Here is an 18,384-nt window from a genome sequence, read left to right on the forward strand (position 1 = left end):
CTTTAAATTGCATGCCATGTCTGTTCTTAGGGAAAATAGACATTAGAGTGTAAATTACTTTGTGAAGTTTCTCACATTTCCCCATTGGCGGGGGATTATACTGTGTGGAGGAATTCAGAAAGGATCACTGATGTCGTGGATGGAAATCTGAGACACGCCTGCCCAGTAGTTTTCATATTTTCTCTCTCTCTCTCTCTCTGTGTGTGTGTGTGTGTGTGTGTTTTTTCAATCAAGAAGGAAAATTGAAAGAAAAATGAAATGAAAGTTGCATGAGACAAATAATGCTTTGCTGCATTTGGTGTATGTGCTGGCAAAAATATAAGAATACAATGCCCCCCCCCCCCACACACACACACACACACACCATACTCCTCATTTCATCGTTCAACCTTCAGGCTCAGAGCCAATTAGTTCACACCAGAGGATATTCATTTCATCCAAAGCCAGCAGGAACTCATAGACACAACTATTATTCATTTGTCATGCCTTAATTTTAACAACATGCTGGGATCATTAAGGATTCATCACGTTATTCAGGACATAAGCAGCCTCTTACCGACCTGTTGATGAGCCTGGATCCAATTACTTAGCCGTGGCACTCCGCTCGTCCTCCTGTGATGGATTTGTTGTAGGGGAGGGTTTCTGGCAAATGTAAAACATTAAGGTTATCTCAGGAGTCGGTTCAAGGTGGAACCTCATTTGGTCCACAGCATTATAAAAATGCCAAATAATCCATTTATAATCACACATCTGCCCATCTATCAGTCAAATGCAGACACATCTGCATGCACAGCTGCACTCCTTCTACTGCATCTCATCGGCTTTAGAGGATTATGAAAAACAAAATGTACAACTCATCATCAGACCAAAAGATAAATAGATATAAAGTCCAGAACAGTATCAGGAAAACAACCCTCACCAGCTGATTTACTGATTAAATGGTGCCACCCAGCCTCCACAGATGAATGCATTATATTGTACTGTGCAGCAGCAGTGTCTGCCCATCGGAGGCTGTTCACGAGTTCTGCTGCACAGTACAGCTGCAGAAATTGGAAGCATATACTTCAACACCCTCAGGGTGATTTACACTTAATGTTTTTCCCTAAATCTTTGTACAAATGAGGACAAGATGAGGAAAGACTGAAAACTCAACGAGAGCTGTGCAACAAAAAAAGAGGTGCAGAATGTGAACTCCTGATATCTGAAGAATCCTGCTGTTTGTTCATCTTGGTTTATGACTCCACTTTAAAAATGATATTTCTCTAAGCCAGTAGGCGTTCACACCTCTCTGTTTCCTCCGTATGAAAACTCCATGGCAACCCACTCTCCTGGGGAAATTAGAATAATGTGCTTGATATAATAACGTTTGTTTACTTTCTGTTATTCTTAAGCTTCACAAGCTATAGGCTCTCGTTCAATGCTTTTCAATTACATAAATGAAAACCATTTTGTGGAGGTTTCAGCTGAGCAGCAACAACTGTGGCTGAAGATAGACTCTGCAGTTCCTCAAGTGGCCACTGGAATAAGCTAGAAATAAGGCAAATGCAGGCACGAAGCTGCAACACTAAACTTCAAAACTCTTCAGGCACTCCAGGCTCTGGACATTAGCTTGTGTAGAGACATTACTGTCAAATCTGATGGCACCGCAGGAACAAACAAACAAAAGGTTCCGTCTTTAGGATACTTTCTCTGCAAAGATAATGGATGTCTGCGTCAATATAAGAAGATGCAGCGCACTAACAAGCACTTTGAATGACACACACACGCTGCAGTGTATTGAAGAGGGCAGCTTACAAAGTTTGTTTAGCATTCCTTGGAGTAGTGTGTGTGTGTGTGTGTGTGTGTGTGTGTGTGTGTGTGTGTGTGTGTGTGTGTGTGTGCGTGCGTGTGTGTGTGTGTGTGTGTGTGTGTGTCATCACATTATGCCGATGCCTTCAAAAAGAAAACAACAAACCCACTGCCTGGACCCCTGCAGTGCCACATGTATTTGTGATGGATAAATGAAGACCTGCACAATCTGTTCTCACACCTCTAAGAAACATGGATCTCTACACACCATGTACACACCCTTCCAGCTTATTCAGCACCAAGTGCTGATCAATGCTGGTATACAGCCCGTCTTGTGCTGTAAGCCCCGACACCACTTCACACCAGATGAAAGCGTCGGTGATTTGCAGTGAATCAGCATTTAGCCGCCCACACAGTGCTGGGACAGCGGTGGACCTGCAACCTTTCTCTCTTTCCATCCAGCCGCCTGTAAGAGCCGCAACAAACTTCCAAGCAGCAATTAAACATGTTTCTTATGTTTTGAATCAGAAATGATGTAGCAACATCACTTATTCTCATTCTTATTTGTCCTCAGGGTCAAAATTCCTTTATTTATCCCTGAGGGGAAATTCTGTTATGAGTTCCAAAGTTGTTATGAACTCGTGCCCGACCCAGGTCCAGGAATAACAATGATTACCCAAGGTCAATAACATATTTTTAAACAACCTTAAGGCAGTGTAGTCCATTTTTAAAGAATGTAAGTGTATTCTGAATATTTAACTGTAACTAAACTTTGACAAAGCATCAGATGAAGATATTCCTCATGTAACTGTCTGGTTTGCTCCAGCTCTGCTGAATTAAAGAGAAAGAGAGAAATAAATTTCAAATTGAATTCAAGAAATGAGTGTTATAGAACACGTATATGCTCTATCTGTGTGTGTGTGTGATATGTATCAAGTTTTTCTGCTCTCAAGCAGGGCATATTATAATGAGCTCGGAGCCTGGGGATTCAGGGACCAAACAACATGCAGAAGCAGAGCTAGGGAATCTGGATTTGCTTCTATCAGACAATGATGGGAGGGGGAGAAATGGTAGTTTCTGTTGGATATATAGAACAATACATGAGCTCTAAACCTGCATCACCAGTGTTATCATCCTACCTCCTATCTCATGAAACTTCCCTTAGAGACCTCTGGATGTGTAGTAATGGCAGTGCGCCTCTGACACTGACACTGTGTCTGTTTGTGAGAGGGAAAGAAGCAGAGGCAGGATGTAATGACTGAGGGAGGAAGGCTAGTTAAATGCCTTGGCCTTGGGAGGAAGCCTGTAGGGCTGTCAACCTGCCAGGACCCCACAGGGACCAGCTGCTGCCCGGGGGACTTCACCCATGAGCTGCAGGCAGAAAGGCTTTGATGCTACACCTCTATTAGGAGCAACAGCATATAGACATGGGGCAGCAGGGAGAGGGTGTATGGCTGGTGGCTTATCAATGTAACACAAATGTATGCTTTAATAATAAACTGGTTTAATTTGTAGAATATAACTTTCCATGTGTGATGGACACTCCTCCCAGATGGGTTTGTGGCGCAGCCTCCTTAGAATTTCAAATGATTTGGACTTGTGTGAGAGCGTCTCTGTGTGTACACATGTGTCATTTTGTGGTGAGAGGGTGAATAAATGAAATGATGCATGTGGCATTATATACCGTGCAGCTGAGGTTGGCCTCACCTGTCACTATACAACCGCCGACTTCATTCTTATTTTTGTCACCTCTGTTCTAACTGCTGGTCCGATGCGAATGCATTTAATTATCTGAACAGCTCATTCCATGACATTCATTCAGTTCTTAAGCATTTCTCTTCCAGGAGAAGAGTGTGTGTGTGTGTGTGTGAGTGTGTGGAAGAGGATGAACTGATGAATAAACTTCCTTCCTTCTGTTTATCTGTATTTTTTCTCATTACCATTTCACATCATGCAAACTGTGATCACACATGACTGTCAGGAGCAAATTCAGCATATGCTGAGACTCTGCTATTAAAATGCATCAGCCTGATGCTCAGAGGAAGTCAGACATTAGGCTGACACTCATCAAAACCAATCTGTGAAACGGAGCATCAGATTCCACCCTCCAACATCCATTTCTACCGACACACACACACACATCTGCTGCATTATATATATATATATATAAACCTCAAATAACAGAATACTTGAGGGCCTCACAATGCCAATAACAACTCCACTCTCCTCCTGTATCCAATTATAAATAATGTGGCATCTTTACAAGAAGATAAAGAATCAGATTATGGTGTGATAAGAATCTATCAGAGACCATTTTAAATAACCACCCCATTTTTGTCTGTTTCCTTCCAGCTGCGGCCATCGCTGTGGTAGCTCCGAGGTGGAGAATGAGAGAGGTGGAGGATAAGAATGACAGGAAGCACGCAAAGATAACTGCTCTGACCTTGGAGAGGTAATCCTGTAGATACAGGCGGTGGTGGTGCTGCTTCCAGGCACTCCTGCCTGCATTCATATCTGCATCCTCCTGCGCAAATCCAGTCAAAGGAAGCATATTAAGGTAATCGCATTTATCTTTTATTATGTTTAAAAACTATGTTTTATTATTTGTATTAATATAACATAAATCAATTATCCAATGGACATTTTCAGTAAACCTGTTTAAACCAAGCAGTGTAACAGTAAATAACCATTCAGCCCAGGATGCAACCAGCAAAATGTATTATCTTGAACACACATCAACAACATGGTGGGATGTGGGCTGTGCTTTATTTCATATGACTCATCACAGTTGTGGCATTTTAGATGTGTTTTATGTTTTAGAAGCCAAATCTGTTTCTGTGAACCATAAATATGATGGATTTATCATAGACTGAGACTTTTAGGGGACAAATAGAAAATGTGAAGTATAGGACCAGTCATGGAGGAGTATTATATATATATATATATATATATATATATATATATATATATATATATATATATATATATATATATATATATATATATATATATATATATCATACAGATCTACTTATTGTTAGCAGCCATCTGTCCACACATGGATCATGGTGCCTACTGATGTCCAGAAATTCATTACTTGACACTAATACCATTGTTTCCTTTGTACACTGAGTCTTCCAGGCTTGCATTGACCTGCTGGCTTGTTGAAGGACTGTTCCTCTGTAGCCTCTGCATTGCTTGACTTTCCATAATCCTTCCGTCTGCTGCACATAGAGCTATGCAAACATGAATTGGCCTTTAGGATTTTGCTGCTTCTTGTCATAAGAATGGTCTAAAGTTTCCTATTCGACCCTGCTCTTTTCAGTTCTCTCTCTCTTTTTAGAAACATCAGCCTGTCAGCCCAGCAGTTCGTCATTTTCAGTTTAAAAGCAACAGTGTGGCAGACACACTGTATGGTTTTAGATATTGTCAATTGTGTGTGTATGAGAGAGAAAGAGAGGGGAATGCCCAGCAGCACTTAGCGATGCTATCAAGTTCACTGTAAGGTGTAATAAAATATAGCATGCAGACGGCCTTATCAAGGCGTCATGGTAATTAGACAAATACAGTAGCACAGCATGGAGGCTGTGGAGTGAGTGAGGAAAACACAGAGGGGGGAGCCGGCACATAGTGTAGTATTAAATGAAAATCCTTTCCCAGAAATCCATCTGGCAAAGGCTCCTTAACTGAAACCTCATCCAGCATGACTTGAATAGGTTGTCTCTGTTGAGCTAAGTACCACTGCTGGCACTTTTAGGGAACTATTTACTAATTAGTAGAAATATAAAATGAAGTCTGAACAGACGAGGGGATATTGTGTGCTGGATGTTTTCATTAATTGTTACCAAAAGTAAAAAAAACACACAATTGAGTAGGTTGTGCTGTTGCTGTGAGAGCATCAGCTCACGATGTGCCAAGATTTTCTTTTAAGTTGATGAAAGAACACTGTGGCTGGAAGACATCAAGACACACAATAAAGAAATATTCTCTGTAATCCATGCTGAAATCCTATTAGCTCAAGCCATATTGGTTCTCACTAAACCACAAAAGAAATTCAAAAAAAAAGGAAAAAAGTTCGAGAATCTGTGAAAATTTATCTTCGAACTTTTCCATGTTTGACAAACACTCGATCCTTTAAGAACAATTGATCCACTACAAAATGTCTGGTGAGTCATACTGTTTGCCTTCGTCATATTACACCCTACCGACATTCTGGCTCTGAACAGAGAAGCGAGCGCCGCAATTCCCAGCTCATATTTTTCAAGCAAAGCAATCAATAGATTCATATGAGCATGTGTGTACGTTGCTCCGTAATATGACACATAGAAGCCAAGTGCCGCCGCGCAGGGATTTCTCTCCAGAAGTTTGAAATTGAAAAGAAAGACCGGAGAATTTGTCTCACTTTACCAGGTCATTTCCCGAACATTCACCTTGGACACGGAGCCGCTGACCACAGCTTTGAAATTATGTCATCAAATCCCGAGGGGCAGAACACAACCTTCCCAAGGTCACATTTCAAAGTGTAAATTCTCTGTTTTTGCAAAGATGAAAAACCTCTGGAGAGCAGTTAATCCAAGACCCGAGTGATATCCCCCTGACCTTGACTGCCACAAAGCACCCATGAGACCAGCATTGTTAGCATGCATCACAAAGGCTCTCTGTGGTCACGGCCTGCACCAGACCTGACAAGACGTGCAAAGTAAACAGCATTTCTACCTGACCTAATGAGCCGTGACAAGCCATTGATCTGAGCGGAATATTAGTATTACCTCATAAAGTGGATGGACCACCGGTGACACAGGTTTTGATTTTTAAGCCAATCAGAGTGGGAAATGTGTCATTTTGACCTTTTGTATCAGGAGGTTGCTCTCACATCATTTTGTAACAATGAGCTCTCATGACAGATTCGATTCTCCAGCCATGCAGATAGAAGGGGCTCATCAGGAGGCTGGAAGTCTTCAAATAGAACAAGAAAAAAGAAAAAATAACAAGGTGTACAGATCAGGTTAGATGCAACACCAACATGCTAAGTAGCTAGCAAAAATTAGGGGGTTATGGTTAGGCAGTAAATATTGGTTAAGGCCAAAGAAATATGCAAGGAAATCTTGCCCGTATCTTATGTTTTCCTAGTGAGGATGAGCTCGATAATGACCAGTGAATGGGCTGATCATTTGAGTGCAGCCTCTACAGTTTTATGTCCATGCTTAATTTACAGTGTGTGATCAGAACTAAGGGTCAGGATGAGTTGTGGATGCTTGGTCGTGTACAGGTCTGTTGTTATAAGTATATTACTGTGCAGTATCTATAACCTCTCCAGGACTTTTCCAAAATGCTAATATGTCTGTCAGCAGCCCCGCTAACATACTGCTGCTGCTCTGCTGTGGCTCCATTCGAATGTACACACACCTCTGCACACACAGTGAACGTTAATGTTAGCTGGGAAAGGAATATTAAATGGTTAACTTGCTGCGAGCATACCATAAAGTGCTAATCCCCAGAGGTTACTTTTTATCTCACACTTCTTCCTCTATGCGCTTCCCTTAATCTCCACTCCTCCCTATCTTTCTATTACCTAAATGAAGTGGAGAGACGACTGGATTTCTTATACAACCCTTTGATGGTGAATAGACTTTGACTTTGAATACAAATGCTACTGTTCATGCTACTGTTCACAAATGCCTCTGCCAGGGATTATAATAAGGCATTTTTCACATTCCACCTGCTAAAGGTCTTAAAAATTCATCGAGCAGAATAGGATAGCAGATTATAGGAGACGAGAGGAATACATTTGTGTTTCCTTATACAAAAGCTCGACAGCTCTGACTGTATTTTCTCCCACTTATTCCTGGCTTAACATGGGAAATACGTCTCACCTTTCTCCAGAAATCAACATCAGATCGAGGATTCTTTTGTGCACGTGTGTCCACACACTCCTCGGCCACAAAGTGGGGACACCGCTCCCTCAATGAAGAATGGTTTAACGTTCTCCTGCAGCCCTGACATGGATTACACATCTCAAACATGCAGCTCCATTGTGACCCATACTTGACAGTCCCAGAGAGCAGGCATCCTGTCTGTCAGATACTGATCCTGGCTCAGAACTCAAGGCAGGTGGACACTGGGAGTGGATGTGTCCCATTAATAGTGAGCTTGCACTATATTGCATAAGGCTGTGGATTCTGTTAGGTACGTAGTTTGAGTGTTTCCCCACATTACGGCTGCAGGTTGGAGCAGGCTTGATAATAAAATCTCTGATTTGTCCGCGCTCATACAGAATGAGGCCTTTAAATGTAGTCTGATCACAGCGATTTGACACTTGATTATTTTATCTGACTCAGATCAGTTTATCCACAAATCCAAGTGAACATTTGTGCTAATATGAGGAAGATATGAGATGTTCTTGCACTCGTATGAATGAGCCGGATGTGAGGCCACACTGATTATTAAAGTCATTATTGTAGACATTTCTTGGGGTGATGCGGACATATCCATCCAATCTACAAGAAGGAGACATACTGTGAGGTCATTGGGAACCGGTCCTGTTCTGTCCTGTCAAGCTCTATTCTGTTCATCCATGAATCCAGGTTTGGGTCAAATTCCATCAATGTAGTCATTTTTATGTGGAGGCATAAAATTTAATCAGTGTATATCAGAGTGAAAACCGACGCCCTCAGCAAACTCTCATTTAGTTTGATTATTCGATCGCTGCTCTACTTTTATCCTACAAAATATAAATTGTGAATGAAGTACAAAAATCTGTAAATAACAAAAACACCAAAAGTGAGCCATAAGTGCAGACCAGGGTTCACCAGGTGAGGCAGAGAGGTACTCAGTGGAACACTTGTTGAAGTGTTAATAAATTATATGGATCTTTTATTAACTACCCTACATTTAGTTCTGCTTGTATCATTACATGTTTTTTTTACGTACGCTGGTGTCTTCAGGGTCCCGTCATGATGTTTCCAGACAATTTATTCAGCGACAGCCCTGTCAATTAATCAAATCAGAACCAAGGCCTGATCTTGAACATGCTCTATTATCTTGATAATTAATCTGTTGTCTTTCAGCACCCAGCCCTAATGGCCTGCCTGCTGAAAATTTACGCCTTTAATTAAAAGCTATTCATTGCTCAAGAAGCCACCCATGACCTTCAAATCACTACCACAGTTAAAGGGAGCTATTACCGCGGTCTGATTCGCATGGGGGGGGGGGGGGGGGGGGGCTTCATCTAGATTATCCTAAAATACTTTGTGAAGTGATGGATGGGGACAGAGAGGAAGAGCAGCAACTGGTGACTGAGACCGAGACGCTGAGAGATGAAAGGTGGACTGCAGCCTCATCTGTGTCTTTTGGAATGTTTGGTGATGAAGTGAAACACATGTGCCCTTATGTCAGGCTGCTGATACTGGAGGAGCTTATTTCTGGTTTTGCTGACAGATATGATGGAAATAATGACACGTGTGTGTCACACTGTTTCCTCCAATGACTCTGCCTACAGTCATGTCATTTAAATACGGTTTTAAAATGTGTTTTTCTTCTTAGACTTGGTGTACCGACCGTGTCATGCAAAGTGTGATCCTTGGCATGTTTATTGGCTGTCTCCACAGGCAACCACTCAAGAGTGAAAAACAACAAACGCACTATTATACTTTTTTCATTTTTTGCACAGATTAAGCACAGAGCCTATAACCTGTAAATTACCCAGCTTCACACATGCTGCTACATTTTGTTAGCTTTAGCTCCCTGTTTCCAAATAAAATACAAATTATAAAAAAATACATATTATAATATTTGTATGTTGTAAATGTGCTTTACTAAGTGTCAGACCTTTTTTTTAACACTTTTTGTTAAGTGCAGAAACTTGTGTAGACCACCAGTGCACACACGCACTCACAGATTAATGACTCAGCAGTTCCAGTAGATGATAATCCCAACATTCCTGTGAGAAAATGCCGACTTGGCACACACCACAGTTTGTTGATAACATCTCTTCAAATTTACTATGTGGTTACACCAAAACACTGTGAATGTGTTTTTGCTGTGTGTGGGAAATAGTGCACGAGGACTGTGGAAACTTAGATGAAGGGAAACAGAAAACTTCATCCTGTGCTCTAATTCTAATTATCATGACACAACTTCACTTCAGTCTGTGTTAGTTAGCTGTGTGTTCAGCCTGTTAGCAGGGGAGTTCACTTTTTACAGCTAGAAGACAGCTGGCTAGAAGTCCTACCCAGGGGTACTGACTACTCATTGAAGCATTAAACACCCAAAGTCTTACCACTTGATTCAGGGATTGAAAGAAAATAAAAGAAGCCTGTGCTGGTTTTCCCTTTTGGCTGAGTTGTGGATGTGCAGAGCAGATAATGGAATGAGCTGCCATTAGCAGCTGAGAGAAGTTATTGTACCGCTTTAATGATGGAGAAAAGATGAGTAAGAGTGCTCTCGCATTTCAATTATCACCTCTGGATGCGAGCTGAAATATCACCTGGATAGATGTTTAAAAAAAAAGTGAAAAAAGAAAAAAAAACATTGTTTGATTCTCAAGATGTTTCTTGTAACCACAGCTGAACCTTCGCAAAGGAATAAAGAAAGAAAAGCAAAGGGTGAAAGAGGAGCATATACATCACATATCACATATTTTAGAGCCCTTTATTATCAACAGGACACAAAAGATCCTTCTGGGTTCTGATACTCTTAACATTGATGATGATAAAATAAAATGATCATCCTGACGCACCTGTCCGTCTGTACTAAACCTTGCAGTGGGAAGATGTTCAGGGAAAGGCTTCCAGGGTGGGTGTTTGCTCTATAGTACAATAGTCTTTCCTGCATTATTTAAACATCTTTTTGTGGGTTTTTTAATTTATTGGACACCCAGCAGCAGCTAGTTATTAACATTTTAATGCATTCATAAACTCAAACCTTTTCATATTTAATATGAGGCTTATGTGTGGTTTCCAGTTATAGCAGTTCTGTGTGTTTACATTCAACCATTTCACTGAGTGCAGAGTTCACTCTAAACCTGTAGAATTTACAGAAAACAATGCTTCATTTAATTCAGTGAAACTTATTCCAGTGATAAAAGCCAGTTTATCTCAATGTTTACACTGTCCTCAGGTCTACAGCTAGTTTAAGAGGAGGATTATGACAAATTAAGTAAAACATGAAGGCTGCCCTCCACCGTGCAGTAACAGTAACAGTAGAAAGGACCTGATGCTTTTAGCTGGTGTGTATGTGATACAGCTTATTGATTGAAACTGGAGACTGGCCTGGATGCTTCTGTCATTGAAACCCCGGTGGGATTACAAAAATTAGGAGGTTGGCAAACATTTTATGTAAGTAAGTCAGCAGACACACGTTATAATGGCTGTGCTGACTGTAGTGATGGAAACTGGCTCACATTCACCTGGACAGAAAGGTCTGTGAGGATAAGAGTGTTAATGTTTTTTTTTCCTTTTGTCATCCACAGCTATTGCAAAAGGGTTCTTACACAACAAAGGACAATCCATTGACGAGTTTAAATGCACGTCTGTAATGTAAAATGGTCTCCAGCAGAGGTAATCAGCCTGGACACAAGGTGCCCGCTGACATTTTGCTAAGTGTTGTTAAGTAAGAATAATTTAAAGGGGTTAGTCTTTTTTTCTCTGGAACCCATTAGTAGGAGTGAAAGTCTTATCTAAAGTAGTACAAAACTGATGAATAATACTGTCAGTGACGTTTTAACATCAGCTCTTAGTATTTCATCCATACATTAAAGCCTGAAGATGTAGTTTGGATACTTGTACTCATATTACTCTTTCTAATATAATGCTCTTGTCACAGATTAAGACGATACACATCAGCAGCGCTGTGGCTCAGCTGTGTCAGTGTCTGAATATGCTATGTAAACATCAATAAAAGCAGTAGCCACACAGACAGGAGGCGTAGCTATCTGACGTGCAGCTCCCGATGACTGATACATTTAAACTGCTGAGGCTTCGGCTGTCTGAAGCGCCTGCATCAGTGTCTGTCAGCGTGCTGCAGCATGAGGGCAAAACATCATGAAGTGGTGGGTGGGAGCTGCGATACAAGGAGGATGGTGAAGGAGTCATAACAAAGCAACTAGCTGCTTGTGTTTTGATGACTGATCTGGGACAAACAGCACGCATATGCAGGCATAACATAACAACACATACTTGGAAGCACTTGTAAATTTATCCGAGTGCAAACAATGACACTCCTCTGCTTTGTAAAAACACTTCCACCTCAGAGCAGAATAGTAATAAAAACACACACACAAAGTAAATATGGGCCCACACCTCTCAGTGTGCCATGCAGACACTCCGGGGCTGGCGCAGGGTAGATGGTGTGACTTGCAGGCAGCGCTGCCGAGCAGTGTCACATCGTCCCCAGTGGGGAACCATTAGCCACCACTCCTGAGGTGCTGGATGGTAGACAGAGCAGACCGAGCCTCTACAGCGTAATGAGACACCCCGAAGTGACACACAGAGAATCAGGCAGAAACACATCTCCCGCACTGCAGCACACACACACACACACACACTGAGGCGTAAACACCAAGAAATGACATTATAGAATTTCAGCTAACCATCAACATACACAAGCGCACAATCATCCTCAAACATTACCACACAAATACACACAGAGATCTTATTTCACCTCCTCCATCATTTTAATTTCATGCAATATGAAGAATCCATCAAATCTCCAGGGTTGTAATTCAGATGCAGCTTCTCTCACCAGAAACACTAACGTTCTCTTCAGAGTGAGGGGGTGAAGCTAGCAGCCATACATTACCTTAATAAACATATTTACAGCCTGCTCGTCCCTGAGGAGAACTTCCCCTGTTCATGACAACCGAATGGGAGTTTTTATAAAATCATTATTTTCCAAACGTCATGGCAACCGATCCAATATGTGTAAAGACATTTAACTCTGAAGCCTCATAATAGTCACCCTGAACACAGGAGTCATTGGTATTCATCCTACTCCTCCTTTAAAACTCAACTCTGCTCGACCATACTAATGCATCCTTTACACTGATGCCCCAAACCCCAGTCCCTGGTAAATGTATGATGATGTATGTTTTATCATCTAGGAACCAATTGTGAAACTAAATGTACAAAATGCATAATTGCTGAGGGACAGATTGAGATTCACTTACATGCTATGATTATCAGATGTGTACGTTTCAAATATAGATTCATTGTGAATGTGATTTCCTGTCAAAAACCTTCTTCCATCAAACACCCAGCTCTTTTCTGTATTGTTGTGTGACACTTGTCAACTTGCCACACGGCCTGAGTGAAGGGCTATATTAAGAAAACCAACGCGGTGATCCATTAGCTGCACAGGCACAGCAGGGGTCCTCTGCACGCCACAGTGCTGTGGTGGACCGTTCATCAAAGGCCGCGCAGAAGGGGGAGATAAAAGTGGAGCTCACGTTCCCTGACATTCTCAGGGCTGGAGCTGGTCTAAGTGACCAGACCTGTCACAACCTGTGATGGAGATGACAATGGGACCACAAAGGGCAGAAAATGGAAACAGACTCTCATGGAGAAGAGAAGCTGTACGGCCGATAGTCCCCATTAAAACATTTCCCATGATCCTTATACACACATACATGTGAGATAAGTAGCATCCGGCTAGCTGTTCTGTGGGAGCTTTGAGGACTCTGCGGTCAGCCCTTTCAGCCACTAAGCTTCTGGGGCAATGTTTCCATACCATTTGTGTTTCCGTAAGCTTGAGTGGCTCTCCGCTTCCTCAAACTGTTTGAGTGTGTTGGCAGGAAGTGTGTGTCAAAATGTGTTGAAGCTGAGAAATGAGACTGTCACACAACCCTGGTGCTAAGCTGGCAGGTTAAGTGGTGTCGTCGCAGTCTGTGCATGAGTAAGAGGAATAACAGATGTACTGTATGTGAAAGACATGGACATGTTCATGAATTATGTGTCCATCCAAAAAAACATTTCATGGGCGGTAATATTTCTGCTGTTTCTTGGCCCCAACCAGCAAATGTGTGCAGACATTAGGCTAACATATAAGGCATGCTTGGAATGCTTATATAGTAGCTCAGAATATAGTGAGCATATAGGATATGGTCCTGCGGTATCATAAAACAGTTCAAATTGTGTCACCTTGTGTATATTTACAGCTTATTTTGTCACACAGCCAGTCTGGAGAGGGCATAGCTGATGTTGTTTTATTGGTTGCAATGTGCGATGCTGTGGTAACTGCTGCTTCATGACTTCACAGTAAGGTGTAGGTGGTGGTTTATTATTACAATTTAATTTATACAGTTTTCCAGCCTGTATAGTGCCATTTTGTTCTACCTTTCAAGCATGAAAGTGGGCAATCTTTTCTTAGTTGTTGACTCTAAACAACTCTTCAGTACATCCAGTGGTAACACAAACGTGACGTCTCTTATGCTGCTTTTGGCTTAGTAGTCATTGTACTGTCACTGCTGGTTAGTTACTGCTAGCTACTGTCAGACCTCTACATCAACCACCCTAGTGACATACGATACGATACGATACGATACGATACGATACGATACGATACGATACGATAAAAGATAAAATAAGATAATCCTTTATTAGTCTCCCACAGGGGAAATTCACAGTGTTACAGCAGGTACGTTAGAAGCACACCTAATAAGAAAAAAAAGTAGCAAAAGTACAAAAAATATAAACAATTGAAATATGACATCATGTTTCCTCTTTAAGACTGAGACATGTTCTGCTTGTACATAAAAAGAGTGCATGAACCAGTTGCTTTGTGGTTTTGATGCAGATGCAGCTCTTGATCTCCCTGTCATCATCTCCCTCTGCTCTGTTTAGCCTCCACAGGACTCTCTGATTGAAGGCATTCGAAATGGACTAAATTGAGTGTGTGTGTGAGGCGGCCCCGACACTGGACACTGTCTGCACACAATGCTGTCCATAGCCCATTTCACATGCAGCCTGAATCACAGCGAGACGTGCGGATTGGTACAGTTCAGGCTGCACGCAGGCTGGATCATGCTCCAGATGATTGTTTAGTGTCAAGAGAGATTTGGTTGGCAGACCCCACCACCACTAAAACCAGGAGCTGTTTTGTTTTCAATCAATATTATATTTAATTTTCACTCATGGGTGGGGTTAAGCATTAAAACTAATGGTTCTGGTTAGAGTTAGGGGTTAGGTAAAGAGCATGGTTTGTGCTTAAACACACACATTAAATTAAATTAATCTACCAATGCATGTCCTCTCCTAAATAAATAGAGATGTGATTGGAGAACAACGGAAAGACTGAAATATCAGCCTCATATTATGTTTTCCTGCTGAGGATGGGCTGCATTCATCTCTTGTTGCTGTTGCTGTAACAGTCATATCAAATATACAGACACACCTAAGCTTGAGTTTCAAAGACCAACAAATAATGTTTGCAAATTTGGACTTGATATGAAATTGCAAAAAGTGTGAGTACAGGCTTCAAAAAAGGAAATATATTCATAGATATATAATTCACAACTAGTCACATAGATCCTTGGTCAAGTGTTCTTTTCATTGTACAACACCCAACGAGTCCTCAAAAAGATATGATACATTGTTATGTTTATGCTAACAGGACACATGGCACATTACCCGCCATCATCCAAGTATGGGACCGATACAACCGCAAAACACGTGGCAGGAGTCCAAGGCTCAAGTCCCCCTGACACCGCGGGCCGTTTTGTTTTCACTCACAAACATGGTAAGGGGTTAACTTCAAGATAATCTAAAAACACTGTTTTCGAAACCTTTCAGTTGCTGTCTGGTTAGAATTAGGCGACGCTTTCTTCGGCCAATATACGTTTTATTTTTGTTTTTGGTTGCTATGGTAACATATCCTGCCTCTAAACTAAAATTAAAATCCTTAAGAAGCAACAGTTGCTGTACTGCAGCACAGTTTAGCTACAAGTTCCTGGTGACTTCTAGTCTCAATGATGATGATTAGACAACAATATATGTAGAAGAGAATCCGAAAACCCACATGCATCGGAACTAGCTTTATTTTCATCCGCCTCCTGGGTAACTGTTAAAACGCATTGTTTTAGGGTGAAACAATCATCATTTGTCATCCCAAACTCCAGCGCAACAAACCAAAATGACGTCCCTTCAAGTGGATCCCTAATGAAGACAAAAGCCCTGTTTGAAACAGCCGTCCTGTCTGAGCGGAGTTACGCCCATGTGTTAGTGAGTGTGTGAAAGAAGCAGGGAGGTGACGCAGGGATGATCCAAAGCTCAAAGCAAAGGAGCAGAGAGTGGTAGTGAGGAGAATGAATAGTGACTGGCGCTCAGCCCAGTGGCAGCTTAATGACTTGCGGTCAGTTGACTCTGTCTCAATTAATCAGACTGCTCTTTCCCTCTCGCCTCCTTCCCCCCTCCTCTCCCCTTGGCTCTAATTTCTCCCTTTGTCTCCATCCCCTGAGCAGACAGAGGGAGAGCTTTGTTCCCACTTTCAGTCTATCTCTTTTGTTTTCTGCTCCTCTGTCTATCTCTACAGTATCTCCCTCTTTTTTCTTTCACATGCTCCGTGACAGCTCCCCTGACTGGACAGTTTTCATTTCTTCTTCAAGTCTCCATTAGCAAGAGACTGAAAGAATGAGGCCATTTTACTATCACCCTGTATCGTGTCTAAGAGTGGGGAGAAACAAAGTCTTTTTAGTCCTGTAGAATTTGGGTTTGAAGAAAATGTGTGCCTACATTTGGCTGCAGCGGAGTCAGAAAGCAGTCTGTGACCCATGTAGATGAGTGAACAAATTCAGGCACAAACCCAGACATGTTTGCTCCTGGAACGCAGAGTGCAAGAGGATGCAAGTACTGTGCTTCTGTGTGTGGCAGCCCGGCTCTCCGATGTCAGTTGTTATCTGCTTTCCTGGAGGTCCCAGGGGGGTCTTGCTGGCTTCCCAGGGTGGTCCTGACTGGGCTGACATTTGGCGGACTGGTCTGTGATGGCCTGTAGGGCTGTTCTGTGCAGCAGCAGCAGTCAGTGCTACTGTCCGTCTTTCCTTTGCTGCTCTCTGACTCTTTTTTCGGTTCTTTGTCTCTCTAGATTTAGTCTCCAGTTGTCACACCTTTCTGTCTGTGTCACTTTTCTTTATGTTTTTGCTTCCTGTGCTCTGCACTCATCTTGTTCCATCTCTGTCTCATTTTCACTTCTCGTCCCTCATGCCCAGCTTTCTCTCTCCGTCCTTCTTTTTCCCCCCACACGCAGAAGCACTCTGCTCCTTCTTCTTTTATGTCTCCCTCTGTGTCCCTCTGTTACTGTGCTGGACAGATCGCCTTAAGGAGCCAGCCTGCCACATCTTTTATGTGGTGATAGGGAATGCACAGAACCTCTGCACTGACCCTGCCTCAAGCTGCACTGTGCAGTCGGGAGGACAGAGGGAGCAACAAGGGGTCAAACTCTCCAGGACTTAGAATGTAGCCATGTAAGGGTAGCAGGATGACATCATAGTGCATTGATTGATTGATTTATTGTTATCTTTAATGCATTTGTGCTTATTGAAATTCACTAATGAACCAACTTTGCCGGCCATGAAGTCAGCTGCATGTGTAGAGAGACGAGGAATTGAGCTTGAAAACTGTCTGTATGTGTTTTGCTGATTCCCAGTGGAACCAAACATAATACATTGGCTAAGAAATTGAAGGTGTTTATTTTCTTTTGATTACTGAGTGTTTCCCAGTATTCCCTATAGCATTCTGTCTTGCCTTGTGCATGTCTAACACATAGTTAACACTTGTTCTCACAAACAAAGGTAATTTCTACATGTACAAAGCAGCTGTCGAGCTCACTCAGTCTACAGAGTCAGTGTGATGCTGAGGAGCTGCCGGTTGTGATTCGGTTACATGCAGCAGACTTGCAGAAGTATGAGGCTGTGCAGCAATGCAGAGGACAGGTGTATGGAAAGAGCGTGGAGCACAGCAGGAGAAGAAGCTGTTTGTAGTAAATACAATTCATATTAACGAACACAATTAGAATTTAAATATGCATTTGTATTGATTCTGTATTTATTCTGCAATCTTAAAGGTAGGAGGTTTCCTTCTGATGCACTTTGTGTTAAATTAGTGTAACTTCTCTTTACAATCCAATAGCAACCGATTAGTTCGGCAGTTTCTCATTAAAACGAAGAATATGAATCATCTGAAGCTATAAAACATAAAAACATCATCAATCCTCCGGGTGGACCCTGTAGGAGTATTGGCTGGTTGTCACTCTCTTCCTGCTCTGTGCACCAGAGAGGTACGTGCATGATGGCCGAAGTCACAGACCGCAGCTCGTCTTCAGGTGATGGCGTCCATGTGATTGGAGGCGTGGCTTCAGGGTGAGCTCCGAGAGAAAGGGGCGTGTGTTAACTTTCCAAATCTGGCTGACTCTCACTGAGTTTTCAAAATCTCCTCCCTACCTTTAAATGTAGATAATCATTATACGTTTTTTATTTGTGACTAAATGGTTATAAAGTTCAGTGATTCTTTGACATATGAAATATCTATAGCTGAACAATCTACACACAACCACTGACTGAAAAACACCACCTAAGAAACCTTAAGGTTTAAGTATCATATCAAGCACCTA

Source organism: Parambassis ranga, chromosome 8 (assembly GCF_900634625.1).
Source record: "Parambassis ranga chromosome 8, fParRan2.1, whole genome shotgun sequence".
Lineage (NCBI taxonomy): Eukaryota > Metazoa > Chordata > Actinopteri > Ambassidae > Parambassis > Parambassis ranga.